At 37.7% G+C, this 21,398-nt stretch overlaps 1 protein-coding gene across 2 annotated transcripts in view; it reads left to right on the top strand.

The window, feature by feature from the left end:
* The window catches only part of kif6 (kinesin family member 6), a 304,965-nt gene that overhangs the window by 200,572 nt on the left and 82,995 nt on the right, over window positions 1–21,398 (top strand). The window lies entirely within an intron of this gene.

Here is a 21,398-nt window from a genome sequence, read left to right as displayed (position 1 = left end):
GTTTTCTAACTGTTTGCCTCGAAACTCGGTGGACATGATCTAAGATAATGAATTTATGGTGAGAAATAAGATACAGGAAGTGTCTATAACATCCATATACATTTTCTAATTTTGATGAAACTTCAGGAGTTTGTTCGTTGTATGATTACGATTGCATAGATGTAACTATTAGGAGTCAAAGTTATAATGCCACCAGCTGGCAGCAGGAAGTGTGTCATTTTCAAAATGCTTTGAATTCAGCATCTTATTTTTACTAGATTTGCTTAGACTTGATCAGAATAATGTCAAAACACGGCCGATGTAAATCTGTTGTGGGGATATTAATATCCATAATATTGTTGCCATGGCAATGTGTCAAACTTGAACTTTCTTTTCTAGTGATTTTGAGACAGATAACATGCTCAGAATTTCATTAAACTCAAAATAAATATCAGTATTAATGATAGGCAGACAATGGAAAAAGTTCATAAAAGGACATGGAGGAGGGACTCTATAGCGCCACCTTTTGTCCTAAGTCCTAAGTCCTAAGTTAGTTTTAGCTACAGACACCAAACTTGGTACTTAAATTGCTCTTATCAAGCTGGACAACATTCTAATTTACAGTCATTTGCTACGACCAACAGGGGGTCAGCTATTTTTATTTTTATTGTGGATTTATGAAAAAACAGTCTGTTAATTAATTCATACTCCTCCAAGAAGACACAAGTAGTGCAAACTTTGTCAACTTGATGCCAATATACTGAAGATGTTAAACTGTGAATCAGTTTAGGATACCTCCAATGGTGTGGCCAGAGCGATTTATTAAAGTAACATAAAAAATACAATAGTTATTTTACTATATCTTTACAATTTTTAATTCTAACTCTTCATTTTTTTTTTTAGATATGTAGAAGTGATCATTCTTAAGAAGCACGGTAAGTTTCATAGCTTTATCATGTTCAGGAGCCAGCATAAAATTAAAAGTATCTTAACTTATAAATCAAGCTTGCAATTTTTAATACCAATATTGGCCACCAGATGGATGATTACTTTTAAATAATTATTGTAGAAATGCGTATAGAGCATTGAAATCATTTTTACATTTACATTACATTTATTCATTTAGCAGACGCTTTTATCCAAAGTGACTTACAGATGAAGACAGTGGAAGCAATCAAAAACAACAAAAAGAGCAATGATATATAAGTGCTATAACAAGTCTCAGTTAGGTTAACACAGTACACGTAGCATGGGATTTTAACTAATATAATAAATAAAATGAAAACAGATAGAATAAAAAATAAAAGAATAGAGCAAAATAGTTAGAGGTCTTTAAACATACACACACAGACATACATATTCAATTGCATAATAAATGAAAAGAAAATAGAATACAAAAAGATTAGAAAGGTAGTTAAACTTTTTAAAGAATAGAATTAGAATAGTGAGTGTTAAAGTTAGAGGGTCAAATAAAGATGGAAGAGATGTGTTTTAAGCCGATTCTTGAAGATGGCTAAGGACTCAGCTGCTCGGATTGAGTTGGGGAGTTCATTCCACCAGAAGGGAACATTTAATTTAAAAGTCCATAAAAATGACTTTGTGCTTCTTTGGGATGGCACAATCAAGCGACGTTCACTTGCAGAACACAAGCTTCTAGAGGGCACATAAGTCTGAAGTAACAAATTTAGGTAAATGGGTGCAGAGCCAGTGGTAGTTTTGTAGGCAAATATCAATGCCTTGAATTTTATGCGAGCAGCTATTGGAAGCCAGTGCAAATTGATAAATAGAGGTGTGACGTGTATTCTTTTTGGCTCTTTAAAAATCAATCTTTCTGCCGCGTTCTGAATTAATTGTAAAGGTTTGATAGAATTGCAATTGCAATTGCAAAGCAGCGGACAGATCAAGCAGGATAAGTACTGAAGATTTGGATTCTGCTCTTTTAAAATTTTAAATTAATCAATTAATTTAATCTTTCATGTATTTTATGTATTTTACTGATAAAATTACCCTCACTTTATTACAATAACATGCAAAAGTATTGTGAAATACTAGATATTAAGACTAATTTGTGGAAGTCGTGGCCTAATTGTTAGAGAGTCGGACTCCCAATCGAAGGGTTGTGAGTTCGAGTCTCGGGCCAGCAGGAATTGTAGGTGGGGGGAGTGCATGTACAGTGCTCTCTCCACCTTCAATACCACAACTTAGGTGCCCTTGAGCAAGGGATCAAACCCCCAACTGCTCCCCGGGCGCCGCAGCATAAATGGCTGCCCACTACTCCAGGTGTGTGTTCACAGTGTGTGTGTGTTCACTGCTCTGTGTGTGTGCACTTCGGATGGGTTAAATGCAGAGCATGAATTCTGAGTATGGGTCACAATACTTGGCTGAATGTCATGTCACTTTTAATTCTTTATAGGCTTTATGGACAGATAAGTTTTGAGTGACTCTTGAAGGATCAGCACCACATCCTCTTTTACCACTGTTTAAAGAATTTATCTTAAAGAACAGGGGTCGGGAATGTATACGGCTCGCGAGCTGCAACTTTGACAAAAATTATGTGGCTCGCCAGATCTCTTACCCTTTACCAACAAATGATCAATTATGAAAAATAATACATCAACAGAGATCAGCGATTTGTTACAGAGTCTACATAAGCTGATGAAAGGTTTAAAATTATATTTTTTTACCCACCAATGTGTGTTTTCATTCAGTGCTGTTTGAGAGAGTCACGACAGCAAACCACTAACTTGTCTATGGTAACATACAGTAGGTAGACATCTTTTGACCGCTGAGTGGCGCTTTAACCTCAAGTTATCAAAAAAGGCGCATCAAAGCACATTTTCGCAAATAGACGTCGGTTTTGCCTCACTGATGTGTTACATTTGACGGCTTCAGTCACGGAAAATGAAAGAAAAATACTATAGTTAAAATATTTTATATATTTAATATGTAATATTCACAGATGAAAGTTCGGTACTTATGAAGTTATCTGCATTTCTTAGAACGAATTCAAGCAGAGTTGTCATCCGTGCCCCACTGGCTAAAAGTGTGTCTAAACTTGATGACATCACACTACAGTGTCAAGTCATCTGAACGCAGTATCAGTACATTTCGTCATAAACAGAACGAGTACTGTGTTCCATTGTCTTTTGTCAGATCACGCCACTCGTGTCCGGTGTAGACCTGGCATGCGTTTTTTAATGGGTTATGTTACAGCCCTGCTTATTTTTAATGTTTTTATTAAATATCTGTATTGACTGCGTGATCATATCATCGTATTATTTACTGCCATGCGACCTACAAATGTAAGGCTTGGCGAGCCGAGCAACAAGCATTGCTGCAGGTTGATTTTTGGCGGATATGCTGTGCTTGTGCTGCTGCAGTCGTCTTGATTTAGTCGGGTAAAACATCTCTCTCACTCGGCAGCAGAGTCTGTGAGAGTGAAGCAGTTACAATTTCCCCTCCGCGCTCAGAGCATTTAATATTCACTCTGATCCAAGCTCACTGATACCAGAAACACTACCACCTTCACTCCGTGGATAAAGTATTTCAGTATGTTTGAAATGTTATGTTCATAACGTAGCCTATAAAAAAAAAATACAAATAACAGGAGAGTTTCAAAGTGGCTTATTGTGTGTAAACTTTTTTTCCCTATCACATGCCAAACTAATAACATTGTAAGAATTAAATCTGCTTTCTGTTGTGCAAATTTTGTTTGTGAGGAAAATAACAGTACATTTTTGTCAGTTATTTTATCTAAACAGATCGATGAATTTCTTCAAGATTTCAAAATCAGATAGCCTACTGATAATGTAGTTGCACTGTAAGATTACATTTGATTGAATGCATTATTGCTAAAGCCATTGTGTGTGTGAATGTGCTTTATCTGTTTAAATCATGCTTTAACACGAAAATAATCAGTAAAAGAAACAGACAAAACTCCTTAGCCTTTAACATCCCGCTCGACTCTTGCAGTGATTATAACCTTCAAGCCATAGCTAAATATGTTTAACATGTATTCTTGCTGAATATGCAGTTACGGGCTGTTGGCATGAATTGTACTATAATAACTGTAATATAGTTTTATATAATCATTTCATAAATGTTTATAGATCATTAAAGGATTTTTAAAAATGGTTATAGATCATGCAAAGTGTTGGAAACAATTTATAATAAGCTATCTTTGGTTTACATTAATTAATGCATGAACTAACAATGAACAATCTATTTTTCAAATAATTTATAAATTTTTTTTATGTTAGTTTTTCCTATCATTAAAAATATTAATGTTCAGGTTATTTCACAGTACAAAAACTAATCTTAAAATACAACTTTAAATAAAAAATGTATTAGTAAACAATGTATTAAAATGTTTTTAACTCAGCTTTAATTAACATTAATATATATATATATATAGTTAAATAATATAGTCTTTAACATTAGTACAAGTTACTAGACTTGGAGCTAAACTTTGCAGGACAGTCGATCGCCATTACAGAGTTGAGAGCCCACCATCGCTGCTTGCAGCTATATTTTTATTTTAATTTTTTTCTCTGGTTAGCTTTAATGTCATTTACCCGTAATATTTCAATTGTAAGACCCGAATAACCTCAGACACTTTGAACTGTCTATCACTTCTGAAATACGGACAAAATCAAACACAGTGTATTAACAGACAGTAAAGACATCTGTTTCCACATCTCACTGAGAAAAGATGTGAGAAAACTCCTTTCTCACCTTTGTTCCTTTTCATCCGCTTACTTCCTCTCACCCAGCATTCCCCTCTCTCAGCTCCTTCATGATGGTCAATAAGATAATATACATTTCTAGTTATATTCACAGTCATGTTTAGCATCATTTGATTTCTCAGTGCAGCTGGTACAATTGTCTACAATGGTAATACAGATCATAAGAGTTTAGATTATGTTGCTTACTGTAGACAGTGTGACATTTCACAGTCTTTCATGCAAATTCCCATCTGTCCCCAAAATATGTAATTTTTCCATGTCTAGGCCTTGATCAATGCAAATTCCAATAGTTCCTGTCTCCATGTGGATGATGTTTGACTTATTCTGAGTCCTTGAGAAAATGTTGCAAGAAGATCAGTGCACTTCTGTTTGCCAGATTAGCTTAGTGTGTGGGGTATATGAGCACACTGCTATGTATTTTACTAAGGTCAGGTAACAATAATGATAATAATAATAATAACAAGACGACGAATTCATTATATTTATATAGTGCTTTTCTAAGCACTCAAAGCACTCTATATTGTAAGGGGGTATCCCCTCATCTATCAGCAGTGTGCAGCATCCACCTAGATGATGCAACAGCTGCCATAGTGTACCACAATGCCCACCACACACCAGCTTATTGGTGGAGAGAAGATGAAGCCAGTCAGTCTATAAGGGGATTGTTAGGAGGCCATAATGGTATGCACCTTTTACACTTTTTATTGGTAACACTTTATAATAACTTTCATTAATAAATCATTAACAAACATTAAGTCTAGTCAAGTCACCTCTGTTTATATACTGCTTTTAACAATACAGATTATGACAATCAACTAAACATTGTTAAATAGGAAAATACTGTGTCAATAATGCAAAAAGACAGTCCGTTGTTGAATTCTGTGATGTCATCATCGAGCTCAGTTCAATTTAATTAGTACCTGTGCAATGAAGTCAACGATATCACTGGGAATTAAGTGTCCCCAACTAAGCAAGCCAGAGGCGACAGTGGCAAGGAACCAAAACTCCATAAGTGACAGAATGGAGAAAAACCTTGGGAGATACCAGTCACGGTCAGGGTGCCAGTTCTCCTCTGACCAGAAAAAAAACAGTAGTTCAGGCTACAGCAAACTCAGATTGTGCCGAAGAATAATCTGGTTGCTGTGGTCTTGTCCTGGTGGCCATCTAGAAGACAAGGTCTTTGCTGGGGATCTGTCTCTGGGGCTCATCTATTTGTCCTGGTCTCCGCTCACATTCATTGCTGTTGAGGTCCTTTGTAGGTGCTGATCCACCAACTGGGCAGGATACGTACTCTATCTGGTGGCTTCAGTGACCTCGGAATAAGAGAGAAACAGACCAATATTAGCATAGATGCCATTCTTCTAATGATGAAGCAAGTACATTTTGTTCCTAATTAATGCAGCCTAAAAAACGGATTTGAATATTAGAAATACATTAGTGTGTTATGTGTACGCCAGGTTAAAGAGATGGGTCTTTAATCTACATTTAAACTGACAGAGTGTGTCTGCCTCTCGAACAATGTTAGGTAGGTTATTCAGAAGTTTGGGCGCTAAATAGGAAAAGGATCTGCCGCCCGCAGCTGATTTTGATATTCTTGTTATCATCAAATTTTTTGAGTTTTGGAGGTGGCTGGCGTAGCGGACGACGATGGCTGCTTAATATTGACGCTCTACCTCAGTTGTCTTTTTTTTAAAACGATCGAGATTGAACGGGCGCACCGTCTCTACGCGAACGAGGATTCCTCCAGGAATAGAGCGCGCACTCTGATTTTCAAACTCCTTCGTTACAATGATCGACAGGCGATTTTACAAGGAGCCAGAAGCGCATCACCTCTAAGTTATGAAGGGGGTATTTTACGGTTCTTTCCTGACTTCAGCCAGGGAACGTCCAAAAAAAGGAAAGCTATGGCCGAAGGGAGGAAACGCCTACAACTACTAGGCATCGAGTCATTCCTGATTTACCCTGCATCGGTCAAAGTACGTAATGGTCAGGAGCATTTGCTTTTCAAAACCCCCGAAGACCTGGAGCGGTTCATCGCGTCTCTGAATGTCACTACGGAAATGGTCAGCACTGCGCCCATAGAGATGTCTGATGAGTAAATTTGGCCTTCTCTGCTTCGTATTATAGCACTTTGAGTAGGGATATAGGTTTAATCTTAGCTGTGTTGGACACTCAGGTGAGAGATGCTGATGTTTGAGTAACTCCTGCCACTTATAGTCCGAGTGCATGGCCTCGAATATATTTTCTTTCCAGGCAGATAAGAGAGTGTGTTCTTCCTCTCTGCAAGCTGCCGACCGTATTTCGTTTTTTTTATTTTTTTTAATTGTTTTTAACCATTACAATGTTAGAATTCCAGGGTTTGCTGTTTTTGTTGTATTATTTATGTTTCATGGGGTGAAATACTCATTGATGTGTGTGGTTGCTATGGCTACCTCTGCCTTATGTATAATTATATTGTGACTGAACGAGGGACGTTAATGTGATATTGTGGAATGTTAACGGTCTAAACTCTCCCATAAAAAGATCCAAATGCCTAGATTATCTGCATCGCAAACGAGCTGACATTGCCCTAATACAAGAATCCCATCTCAAGGCTTCTGATGTTACCCGCTTTCAGAATAGACATTTCAAAGTGATAGCTTTCTCGTCGTATAATAGTGCCTCAAGGGGAGTTATTATTCTTCAGAACAGAAAATTCCCGTTTCTAATTGAGACAGTGGGAGGGGATGAAAACGGGCGGTTTACATATGCGTCAGGTTCATGGAATAATTTGAAAATGGTTCTCTTCTCAGTATATTCCCCTAATAATTATGATGTACATTTTTTTCCATCTCTTACCAAATCCCTCCTTAATTTTGTCGACTACAACTTGGTCGTAGGAATAGATGCTAATGCAGTTTGTAACCCTTAATCATTGCTGATAACGACTTATGTGATATCTGGAGAGTAAAGAATGAGAGCTGTAGAGATTATACTTTTTATTCAGCACGCCACAAATCATTTTCGAGGTTAGATTATATTCTGATACTGATTTCAGATCACTCTGCTGTGATTTTTAATCTGTCTCCTCCGATTATTCCTTTAAACTCCAAAAGGTGGCGTATGAATACAACTCTTTTGCTAAATGAAGATTTTGTAAAACAGTTGCGTTCTAAACTAGCTTTGTTTCTCAAGGAAAATTCGAGCTCAGATACTAATCCACAAATCCTGTGGGAAGCAACCAAGTGTTTTTTGAGAGGAAACTGTATTTCTTTTGCCTCTTATGTAAATAAATCCAGAGTAAAACAATTAACCAGTTTGGAGGCTCAGATTGAATGTGTAGAGAAGGATCTTAAAAAAACTTTTACGGAACAGAAAAGTAGAATCCTGGGGAATTTAAAAACTGACTACAAGGCGATCTTACTAAAAAGGGTAGAATTTTTGATGCACCGTACCAAACAAAACTACTATTTTAATGGAGAGCGGCCAAGCAAACTAATGGCAATAAGGTTGAAACGCAACGTATTGGCTTCAATAACTGCCATTAAGGACAATGCAGATGTTCTTCACACAGCTCCGGGTGATGTAAATAGGATATTTAAGGAATTTTATGAGCATCTATACAGATCTGAGGTGGGAGTGAATGAACAACCTATCACTGACTTTTTGTTAAATTTAGATCTACCTCAATTAAGTGAGCAGCAATGTGCTTTTCTTGATTCTCTAATAGAATTAAAAGAATTGAAGAAGGCTTTAGAGGTTATGAACAAGGGTAGGGCCCCTGGTCTAGATGGTTTACCCCCAGAGCTGTACCTGGCGATATGGGATTTGATTGGACAACTCCTCCTTGACTCCATAAATTTTGCTATAGATTCGGGTTGCTTCCATAGAGATCAGAACACCGCTCTTATTTCTCTGCTACTGAAAAAAGGGAAGGAACCCTTATGCTGCTCTAGCTACAGGCCGATTTCACTAATTGGTACGGATGTTAAGTTATATGCTAAGGTTCTAGCCCATCATCTGGGATCAGTCGCCAGCTTCCTAATTGCCCACGACCAGACAGGATTTCTTAAGGAACGTTTTGCTTCGGATAACATGCGACGCCTTTTGAACATCATCGACTCACCCAACCCGGTTATCAAACAACGTGCTATTCTCTCGCTAGATGCCGAGAAAGCCTTTGACCGGGTCGAGTGGGCATATTTATGGTCTGCTTTAACCCGTTTTGGATTTGGCCCTCGTTTTATTCATATGATTCAGACCCTCTATGCTAACTCTTCTGCACGGGTTTCAACGGGGTTGTGTTGTTCGGATGCAATCCCGTTGAATAGAGGCACTAGACAGGGTTGCCCTTTATCGCCCTTGTTATTTGCAATTTCTATAGAGCCCTTAGCGCAGGCAATTCAGCAGGATCATATTATTTCCCCGATTATTGTTGGTGACTCCAAGCATTCTATCTCTCTTTTCGCGGATGATATCCTTCTCTACATGTCCAAAGTTTCCTCTTCTATACCTCAGTGTCTTAAAATATTTAATGACTTTAGCGTCATAAGTGGTTACAAAATTAATTGGGGGAAATCTGTGTTAATGCCCTTGTCTGCATCAACAACTACTGCATTAGCGTCCTCCTCGATCCCAATTAGTAAGACATTTAAATATCTGGGAATTCAGATCTTTCCATCTCTACAGACTATCCTTAAAGAAAATTATAGTTCTTTATTTACTACTATCAGACAAGATTTACAGAGATGGGACGTTATTCTAGAATCATTACAAGGCAGAATCGCAATCATTAAAATTAATATCCTCCCTCGACTTTCATTTCTGTTCTCCATGATTCCTTTATCTCCCCGTATAACCTTTTTTAAAGAAATGAACTCCCTGATTACAAAATTCATTTGGAATAAGAAACGACCAAGAATTAAACTCTCAACATTGCAGAGAAGATCTGACAAAGGAGGCTTGTCTCTTCCGAACTTTCAATTGTACTTTTGGGCATGTCAGCTGTGCTCGCTAAAGATTTGGTTACAGGTTGACTCACAGATCGCCTGGCAGGACGTGGAAGCATCAGGTGTGCTTCCACATCGGCTCCAGGATATTTTATTCACGGGTTTATCAAAGAAAGAACTAAGGTTTGGGAATACAACTGTGTACAATTCTCTTAAAATCTGGCATGAGGTGTGTAAATTTATGGGAAGTTCATCTAAGTTTACCTCTGAATCGCCGATCTGGCATAATCATAATTTGCAATCCGACAACAGACCTTTTGTTTTTAAGCCATGGTCGGATCAAGGTATACATACTCTTGGTGATATATTTAATAATCAGGGGCTAAGGTCTTTTCAAGATTTGAAAGAGTGTTATAATCTTCCTGGGCATTCATATTTTCTGTATTTAAGGTTGAGAAGCGCTATGCGTGCTTATGGAGTACCATGGAACTGCAACTTGGACTCTCATCCTTTGATGGACTGTGTAAACTTTTCACAGACACGAGGAGCAGTGTCATTCATTTACAACAGACTGCTCAAGCACAGCTGTGGAAAGCTCCCCATCACCACGATATGGGAAAAGGAACTGGCTCCTTGCAATCTAAATTGGGACTGGATATGGGACACTATTGCAACAATGTCAAAAAATCTTGCTCATCAGTTAATACACCACAAACTGCTTCATAGGGCATACGCCACTCCAAATATCTTGCACAAAATGAAGCGCTTGCCTACCCCCTTTTGTTCACTCTGTAATTTAAATATGGTGGGTACTTGTTTTATGAATGCCAACTTATTGGTAACTTTTGGGATGAGGTATTTAAAGTTGTGACAGAACTATGTGATAAGGTAATCCTTAAGCACTCCAGTCTCTGTTTGTTGAATGATGATGCGGATCTTGATCTTACTGTTAGCCAGCGTAGGATTCTTCACACTGCTCTAACTGCAGCCAAAAAGATAATCTTTAAGATTTGGCATGAGCCTACAATTCCAGCAGGTAAATTGTGGCTCATAGAAATTAAATACATTGCACTATTAGAACTTACTACAGTGAGAATTAACAAAGCCAAACCAAAAACACTTAGGGCCTTGAGTGAATTTGTTACAAAGCTATCTCTGATAATAACTCAATAGGCCATCCGTATGGATTACTTCTGAGCGCTTTCAAGGAGGAGCAGTGGAAATCCTGGAGCTGTGTTGTTGTTGTTATTCCACCCCTTAACCTAATTTTTTTTTTTTTTTTTTTTGTACAGGCAAACCCTGGTCTTGTACATAGTTATTTGTGGTCACAATTGTGGACCTTGTTCAACCTTGGAAAATAAATAAATAATCATAAAAAAAAAAAATTGCCAGAGTTTTGAGAACAAAGTGTACGTGGAGCACTAAGAGCTTGCTCAAATACTGAGGTGCTAAACCATTCAGGACTTTATAACTAATAAGCTCAATTTTAAAATCTATACTATGTTCGATAGGGAGCCAGTGCAACGTTGACAGAACCAGGCTAATATGGTCATACTTCCTAGTTCTAGTAAGAACTCTAGCTGCTGCATTTTGGACCAGCTGGAGTTTGTTTATTAAGTGTGCAGAAAAAACACCCAATGAAGCATTAAAATAATGTAACCTTGATGTCATGAATGTCTCTGCAATTGACATTGAGAGCAAAGGTCGTAATTTAGATATATTTTGAAATATATAGATAGCACAAATGTTAGAAATGTGGCTTTCAAAGGAAAGATTGTTATCAAATAGCGCACCTAGACTGATGACTAACTGATGCCGAATGACGAAGATTTGACAGAGCAGGCATCAATTCTTAGACTGTGTTCTAGGTTATTACATGCAGAGATTTTAGGTCCTATAATTAACACCTCTGTTTTTTCTGAATTTAGTAGTAAGAAATTACTCCTCATCCAGGTTTTTATATCTACTATGCATTCCTTTAATTTTTTAATCGGTATGTTTCTCTGGGCTGCAAACAAATATTGAGCTGAGTATCATCAACATAACAGTAAAAACTAACAACATAATTCCTGATGATATCTCCCAAGGCTAACATGTAAAGCGTGAAAAATAACGGTCCTAGTACTGAGCCTCGAAGTACTCCATTCAGCATAGTTTTCTAGTCTATTCAAGAGAATGTTGTGGTCAATAGTGTGGACTGCAGCACTAAGATCAAATAGCTCTAATAGAGAGATAATGTACAACCACAATCTGATGATAAGAGCAGGTTATTTGTAACTCTAAGGAGAGCAGTCTCAGTACTATGATACAGTCTAAATCCTGACTGGAAATCCTCACAGATACCATTTTTCTCTAAGAATGAATATAATTGTGAGGATACAGCCATTTCCAGTATTTCAAGTATTTTCAAGAAAGGAAGATCGATCTGTAATTAACTAGTTCTTTGGGGTCTAGTTGTGTTTTTTGATGAGAGACTTAATAACAGCCAGTTTGAAGGTTTTGGGGACATATCCTAATGACAATAACAAATTAATAATAGAGGATCTATGACTTCTGGAAGCACCTCTTTTAGGAGCTTAGATGGAATAGGGTATAACATATATGTTGTTGATTTAAATGATTAAAATCAACATGTAAAACATGTTTATACAATTCTTCCTGTCCTAAAGTAGAGAATGAGTGGGACTGTTCTTCAGGGGATCTATAGTGCACAGTCTGATGAGATACTGTAGCTGACAGCTGCATGGTCACAATTTTATCTCCAATAGTATCGATCTTGAAAGGAAAGTAAAGTCATTATTACTGTGCTGTTTAGAAATGTCAACACCTGTTGATGCTTTATTTTCATTAATTTAGCCAGTGTATTGAATAAATACCTGAGGTTATGTTTTTTTTTTTCTCTGAAAAAGAATTTAAGTTATCAGATCTAGCAGTTATTAATGCTTTTGTGTATGATCGGGTACTTTCCCGCCAAGCAATAAGAAATACCTTTAGTTTTGTTTTCCTCCAGCTGTGCTCCATTTTCCAGGCTGCTCTATTTAGGGTGCGAGTGTGCTCGTTATACCACGATGTGAGACTGTTTTCCTTAATGTTCCTTAAGTGTAAAAGAAGCAACCGTATCTAAAATGTTAGAAAAGAGAGAGTCCATAGTTTCTGTTACCTCATCTAGTTGTTCTGAATGTTTGGATGTGCTTAATAATTTAGATAAATCAAGGAGATTTCTTACAAAGCATTCTTTTGCTGTAAAAGTGATGGTTCTACTATACTTGTAACAAGGAGTAGAATTTACTGTTTTAGCTATATGAAGTTCACACAAGAATAAATAATAATATTTGATATCATCGCTTGGCTGCATGATTTCAACACCATCAACATCAATTCATTGTGACAGTATTCAATCTTGTAATGGGGAGTCAGAGACGTACAGATCCATGTGCAGTACTTTATTTACAGAGTAGTCAAACAGGCAATGATCAGATAAAAGCGTCAGGTATGCAGGGGACATCCCAAATCAGAAACAGTACCAGGCAAAGGTCGGGGCAGGTGGCAGAGAATCAAAGTCTGTATACACAATCCGAAGTCAAACACGGAAGGTACAAACACAGGGAAAATGCTTGGAAATGGCAGACAGAACTAAACAAGACTTTGCCATCATATCGAGTCCAAACACAGTATATGCAGGGGAGTGGTAATGGGGAACACCTGGTATTGTTTAGCCCTAAGCACGGGATTCTACGAAATGAGTTGGAAATGGGTCCTGAGTGAAGTGCCCTCTACTGAAGTTCATGGGCACTCCAGCTGATGATCATGATATAGCTCCTCCCCCAAGGAGTGGCTTCCAGATACTCTAAACATTTAAGGAGGGCGGTGGAGTGGAGGCGGGACAGGGGGAGGTACGGAGGGCCAGGTCCGTGTGGAAGTGGAGTGGCTGGGGAGCTGGGACCCACCAGGGGATGAGCTGGAGCCCACCAGGGCAGAGTAGGTGGAGCTGGAACACACCAGGGCAGAGCAGGTGGAGCTGGAACTCACCAGGGCAGAGCAGATGGAGCTGGAACCCATCAGGGCGGTGCAGAGGACCACCACATCCGAGCAGACGAGATAGAAGCCCACCAGGGCGGAGCAGATGGGACAGAAGCTCACCATGGCGGAACAGAGGACCACCACAGCTGAGCAGACGAGACAGAAGCCCACCAGGGTGAAGCAGATAGGACAGAAGCCCACCAGGGCGGAGCAGAGGACCACCACAGCCAAGCAGACGAGACAGAAGCCCACCAGGGCAGAGGAGAGGACCACCACAGCCGAGCAGATGAGACAGAAGCCCACCAGGGTGGAGCAGAGGACCACCTAAGCAGACAAACAGAAGCCCACCAGGATGGAGCAAAGGACCACCACAGTGGAGTCGATGGCACAGGAGAGCAAGTCTGGTCAGATAGGACTGAAACAGAGAACATGAACAGGTTAATGGAGGCCTCCGTGGCCATGATGAGGTGGTTAGGGAGTTCCTAAAAAGCCTCCATAGTTGTGACAGGTCAGGCAGTAAGTTCATGGATGGCCTCTGTGGCCGTGACTAGACAGACAGTGAGTTGGTGAATGGCCTTCGTGGCCATCACAGGACAGGCAATAATTTCATAGGTGGCTTCCATAGCCATGACTGGACACGGCGAGAGTTCATGGATGGATACTACTGACACCTCTGAAGATTCTGCAGCAGTGGTCGCCACCTCTGGAGGTTCCACAGCACTAACAGTCTCCTTGACAGCAATACAACAGGCTGAGAGAACATTGCTGGGTGCAACAGACAGGATGTGACGAGGCTCTGGAAGTTCAGCTGTAAACAGTGGATTATGGTGGCTGGTGTCTCTATTTTCACAATCCATACAATAGAATAGCCAATAACTAGGGCACTTTCATCAGGTTTCTGGGGAGAACCTGTTGTTTGGAATGGAAATGAAGAGCGGTGTTTTGACCTGTAACTATTCCGGCTCACTGTCACCCAGTTTCCTTGCTACAGAGTCTCTGTAGTCTGAACCAAACAATGAACAGGACGCCCTGGGCTAGTCACATCTAAATCTACAGCCTTCTTATTCTTACTGTCCTCAATAATAAGTTTGGATGCGTGTCTCTAATTCTGAAACCTTCTTTGTCAGCCTAACTATTTTCCTGCATTTATCACATGTGAATCCCTCGTTGCCGATAGAGATAGCTAAACTGTACATGTGGCAAGTGGTGCAAACAACAATACCAGAAGAAGTAGACATTACTCACTGTGATTGAAGAATGATTCTGACTTACCACTTTTGTTTGATGGGCTCGTGAAAAAAACTTCATGAGAGAGAAAAGAAACTAGCCAAAAGGAAAAAAGGGCAAAAAAGAAAACTGTAATAGATAACGTGAATGTCAAGCTCGTGCTGCACTCGTGATTTCAAATTTAAAACGAATGGTCAGATTATTTAAATTAGTTTGATATATAATATCAGATATATAGTGGGAATTAAGTTTATATTTTATATTTTATTACTTTATTAGAACAGATAGTGAAAGTAATATTCACCAGAAAACTAAGCTACAATCACAAACCACTCTGCAACATGCAGACAGGAATCGGAACTACGTAGGTGTCCATCATTAGTCCATAAACATTATGTGATGCTTAATGGATCGTTAGTTAATACATATTCAAATAGCAAAGAAACATGAGATAATGTGCTTGTTAAAACATTAACAAGCACATTAGTAAACATTAACAAGCACAGTATCTCAGGTTTCTATAAACACTTTATTATAAAGTGTTACCCCTAATATTTACCATTTAATGTAAATTAAAATGCTTAAAAATGTCATTAAACTTCTTATTCATATGATCATTCATCTTGGAAATTCAAAAGATTTCAGCAGATGTTATACAATGATTATAAGCTTTTGTTAATGTACAACATTTTTCCTGGACAGATGGTGGTATGCGTTGGATTAAGGGTTTGTTAAGGGATCAACAATGTACAGGGTCAGTTTGATTACTATGAGGGAACATGGTTCAGTCAGTTCAAATTAAACTTTTTTGATTTTTGTTTTTTTTCCCCAGTTTTTTCATACATCAGTATGATTGAAGGAGCATTCTGTTTAATGATAAACAATAGAATACTAATATAAGAAGTGTTGAGCTAATAAAACACCCAAAATACAATGTTATGTCTGTAGCAAGCATTTTGTCAAACTTTACTAACCACCCTTTACACATTTTGGCATCAAAATTACTGTTCATAAAGGTGCTAATTATTAGTTATTGTTTTTAAACATTTACAAAAATATGAATTATTGTATAATTATTTTTATTGTAGAATTTCTGTTGAAGTTATTTGTAGATTTTTTAAATCAGCCTGATCATATGAATTTAAGGTTAAATTACATTTGTAAGCATTAAATAATGATCCGTCAGACATTATAAATAAAGATAAATTAAAGATTTATTCATGATAAATTAATTAAACTTTTAATCATTGTAAACAATCTGTCAAAATCATTTGACAATTTTTAAAATGGATGATCATATGAATTGAAGTTTACTGACATTTACGATCATTTCAATTTACATTAAATAATGATCTGTTAATCATAAGATAAGGTTTATTAAGACATTAGTAATCATTAATTATCACATTATCTCTTTTTTTATAGCTATTTGAATATATATTAACTAATGATCTGTTAAACATTGCATAATGCAGTTATTATAAAGTATTACTGATTTATCTATGCAAATTTTATATCTTGTATTGATTATTTCTGAATTGACTATGTAATATAATACATTTTACCTGATTAGCAATAAATTGTTACGTTTGATTTGATTCTGTTTACTCTCAAATTATTGACTCTAGTAGAATGTGTTATATCCTTAATAACACATGTCAAATTTTACAATCCCTTACGCTCCCTTCACGTAACTAAAGTGCAGACTATGAAGGTCTATGGACCCTTCCCCCAAATGCAACTAACACCTCAACAAGGCAGAACAGTCTTCTGGTTCTATAGCAACCAAAGACAAACTGATAACACTAGTTTTATGGCTCAAGGGAATGTGGGCAAAGCAACTCTTATTCAAGTCTATCTAAAACATACACATAATGGCCATAAAAAAATGACTCTTCTCTAATTAATTTATAGGAAAACCTTGAATGAACTCACATATACTTCAGATCATTGTGTATGTCGTTACTCTTCTTGTATATTGTCTTTTTGTATTGTATTTTGTACTGTTATGCATGCTTATGATAGAACCACTCATTCATGTAATCTTACCTATATGTATATTATATGTTGGTACATAAGCAATACATTAGTGTTCGACAAATCTTTAGTAATTTTGCATTAACACTCAGTAGAGTTCCATATTAAAATGACCATGCTTTCAAACAAAGGGCCATAAAACTCTCCAGTATCTCCAACGTTACAGTTTACCTAATTAATGTGGCTTAACAATCTTTTAACAGATTTGAATTATAGAAGTTCTATGTTTTTAGTTTATTATGTGTATGCCAGGTTAAAGAAATTAGTCTTTAATCTAGATTTAAATTGACAGAGTGTGTCTGCCTCCTGAACAACACTAGGTACATTGTTCCAGAGTTTAGGAGCTAAATAGTAAAAGGCCCACCCCAATTGATTTTAATATTCTAGGTATTATCAAATGGCCAGTGTTTTGAGATTGCAGTGGATATGAAGGACTATAATGCGATATGAGCTCTCTCAAGTGTTGAGGAGCTAAACCATTCAGGGCTTTTTAAATAATTAGCAAAATGTTAAAATGTATTCAATCAATCAATCACCTTTATTTATATAGTGCTTTAAACAAAATACATTGCGCCAAAGCACTGAACAACATTCATTTGGAAAACAGTGTCTCAATAATGCAAAATGATAGTTAAAGGCAGTTCATCATTGAATTCAGTTATGTCATCTCTGTTCAGTTGAAATAGTGTCTGTTTTTATTTGCAATCAAGTCAATGATATCGCTGTAGATGAAGTGACCCCAACTAAGCAAGCCAGAGGTGACAGCGGCAAGGAACCGAAACTCCATCGGTGACAGAATGGAGAAAAAAAACCTTGGGAGAAACCAGGCTCAGTTGGGGGGCCAGTTCTCCTCTGACCAGACGAAACCAGTAGTTCAATTCCAGGCTGCAGCAAAGTCAGATTGTGCAGAAGAATCATCTGTTTCCTGTGGTCTTGTCCTGGTGCTCCTCTGAGAAAAGGTCTTTACAGGGGATCTGTATCTGGGGCTCTAGTTGTCCTGGTCTCCGCTGTCTTTCAGGGCAGTAGAGGTCCTTTCTAGGTGCTGATCCACCATCTGGTCTGGATACGTACTGGATCCGGGTGACTGCAGTGACCCTCTGATCTGGACACAGACTGGATCTGGTGGCCACGGTGACCTCGGAATCATTGTTCAATAGGGAGCCAGGGTTGACAGAACCAGGAATATGTGGTCATTCTTCCTGGTTATAGTAAGAACTCTAGCTGCTGCATTTTGGACAAGCTGGAGCTTCTTTTTTTTGGCACGCAGAGCCAGCATTACAATAATCTAACCTTGAGGTCATGAATGCATGAATTAACATTTCTGCTTTTGACATTGAGAGCATAGGTCATAATTAAGATATTTTTAAATGTAAAAATGCTAGAAACATGGTTTTGTATAACCAGTATTATATTAAACGCTATACAAATAAAGGTGACAAAACTTGACTTGCCCCAAAAACTCATCCGATTGTCTATGAAACTTATATTATTTCAATGCACACCACTCCATCCAGCCATTGAGTTACTACAGTCTGCTATCTCGTCACTGCGGTAAGCAGGGAGGCCACCAGAACATAGTACAGAGTCTGAATTTATATTTCCCGTAATTCATACTAGTACATCGTAGTAATTCAAACACCTCTTTAATATTATTTTTAGTGATCTCCGACTGATGAAGTCGAACATCTTTAGAGCCAATGTAAATAACAATATTACTGAATTTACATTTAGTATTGACATCACTCTTAAATTTACAAAGATGTCAGGTACTCTGGCTCCTGATAAACAATGGACTATGGTGGATGGTGTATCTATTTTCATACCAAAAACTAGGGCTCTTTTAACAGGTTTCTCAATGGGAGTGTCACTGAATGGATGTTTAATGTTTAGATTGCAATGTAAGAGCGGTGTTTTGTCCTGCAACTATGCCACATTACAGTCAACCAACTGCCCTGCTGCAGGGGCTCTGCAACCGAAGCCAAGCAATTTATGGTTCTCGCTAAACTAGTTTCATCCAAAGCTGTATCTAAGGCCCTCACGTTCTTACTAGCCTCAATGAAAGCGTCTTTGCATGGCTCTAGTTCTGAAATCTTCTCTGTCAGCTTAACTATTTTGCTGTATTTATCACATTTAAATGCCTCGCCACTGACAGAGAAAGCTACACTATATATGTGGCAATCGGGATTGTTGATTGATTCCGACTTACCTCAGTTGTTTGATAAATGCATGAAAAATGGAGTGGTAGAGAAAAGAAATGGAGCAAGAGAGAAGGGAAAAAGCAAGAGAGAGAAAAGAAATGGTAGGTGCGAGTAACAGGAATGCTAATGCACTGCACAAATTAACATAATTAGTAATAATACAAAATTAGTATGTTAGATAATATCATAAGTATATTCTTGCATTTTAAACAACTGAAAGCAACAGAAAGATATAGTTTCCAACAGAAAATCAAAGCTTCATGGAGCTACAGTCACAATTCACTCACTCAAACCACTCAGTAGACCAGGATGTTAGAAGCTGCTTTGAGTAAATACAGCTGTATAAGACAGTGTCCATCTTCTTTTCATGCTGCAAAGTTACATTATTTAAAGGAAGTTGATTATTTTCTATACCTACTGTAAATAATAGTTTGAAAATTGAAGACATCTTAAGACAAAGCTGACACCTAAATGAGACATACTGTATAAGAGAATCACACCTTAGTATCCTGAGGCAGAACTGCACCTCAGCCGGCATGAGTTTTCCCATTTAAAATGGCTTTCCTGCTCATGCTCCCTTCTTAACTCTTCCTTCATTTCCTGTGTCTACTCTTACTGTCCTCCTATACAATTACTGACCACTGAAGGTGATATAGCAACAATCACTTTCTGGGGAATAATTAACTCAAATGAAGTGAATATTCATGAGTCTATGAATATAACCGCTTATTGCTTACAGATATTAAATTACCCAAAGAGGGAATATTGAATCATTTAAAGGTAACCTTTACTAGAATTAATTTAAGTTAATCTAGACAATCTATTCGTCCCGCGAACTGGAAGCTAGACTTCCTTTTCAGAATTCAATAAAAATACCCTTCTTACAAACTCCATGAAATATTAATCTTCTGATCAGGAAAAAAACTATATTTTCTTTGTCTGTACTACTAAGATTACTGAAAGTAATTCATATAAAACAAAGCTCGTAGCTTAGATCACACGATTCGGGGACTTCCGATCTCAATGAGCAATGAAACAATTCAATATAAGCAAATTATAGGATTTAATAAAAACAGACTAAAGAGTACATAACTACAATTCACACGGAGTAAATATGAGTATATACCAAAACGAAAATACAATTTAAACAAGGTAAACTAACAAGAATAGTAATGAGATAGAGAGACAAATGAGAGAGATAGAGAGAGAGAGAAAGTGAAAGTGAAGACCAATCTCAGCGTGACAATTTCAAACAGTTAACTTTATTAAGTCATTGAATAATTTCACAAACATGGAATAGTCTAGACAACATTAAACAGCAATTTTAGTTGCGATATAAGAAAGTACTTGCTTTGATCTGGCTCTTGTGTGTAGCTGTGTTCAAATTGTCCGTCGGTGCGGCTTCAGTGTTGTCCTTTTCAGAGCAGATGATGCATGAGCTCGATGGTTAATGCGAATGTAAACTTTGCCAAAAGATGATTAGACTTAAGTTCGTTTGGCTCGTGAAGACAATTGAACGAAGTCAAATATCAGAAGACAATAAAGAAAAACTAAAATGAAACGAAAAGTAAAGAAGAACAAACGAAGAAATTCTTGAAGTCTGGTTGCGAAACTGGAAACCCTCTGTTCTCTCTGGTGGAATGCCAAGAACACAGGTTTCCCCAAGCTTTTACATAAACTTAGGTTTACACCTATCTTTCCGTATGAGCCAATGAAGTGTAAGAAACTGAGGTGGGAAAAATCTTCTTTGTTTGCTGATCTCCGCCCACTGGTCTAATTTATGGCGATGACAAAATTAAGCAAGATCGTTCCTCTGAAACAATGCATCTTTTTGTAATTTGCTATCAAGATTCGTTACAGTCGTGTTTTTACGATTATACAGACACCAAGAACTATGATTTTACCAATCAAGTATACAGAGATACGGAGTTGTTCCTAACTACATGCATATAAAGTTTGAATTAAACATGCAGTAACATTCGTATATTCCACTATGCCACATTATGACATCGAGACATTAAAATACATTTAGAGGTAGTTTTATAGGAAAAAGGTCCATGGGCTAGCCAAAAATGCTTGTACCTGTTTGTGAATGTGTGTGCGTCTGTTCTGTGGAATGTGTGGTCGCGCCGTGAGTGAAAAGGGCGGGTGTTTTTCTTTCCTTTGAAGTTCGATATTGTATCTCTGGATAGTCTCCAAGGCGTTATAACTCTCATCCACGCCAGGATGTTACCGCCGTGGCGGTGCCCAGGGTGGTGAGTTAT

This window comes from Carassius auratus, chromosome 42 (assembly GCF_003368295.1).
Source record: "Carassius auratus strain Wakin chromosome 42, ASM336829v1, whole genome shotgun sequence".
In the NCBI taxonomy this organism is placed as follows: Eukaryota; Metazoa; Chordata; class Actinopteri; order Cypriniformes; family Cyprinidae; genus Carassius; species Carassius auratus.
The sequence above is the reverse complement of the archived record's forward strand: the minus strand, read 5'-3'. Positions and strand labels throughout refer to the sequence as shown.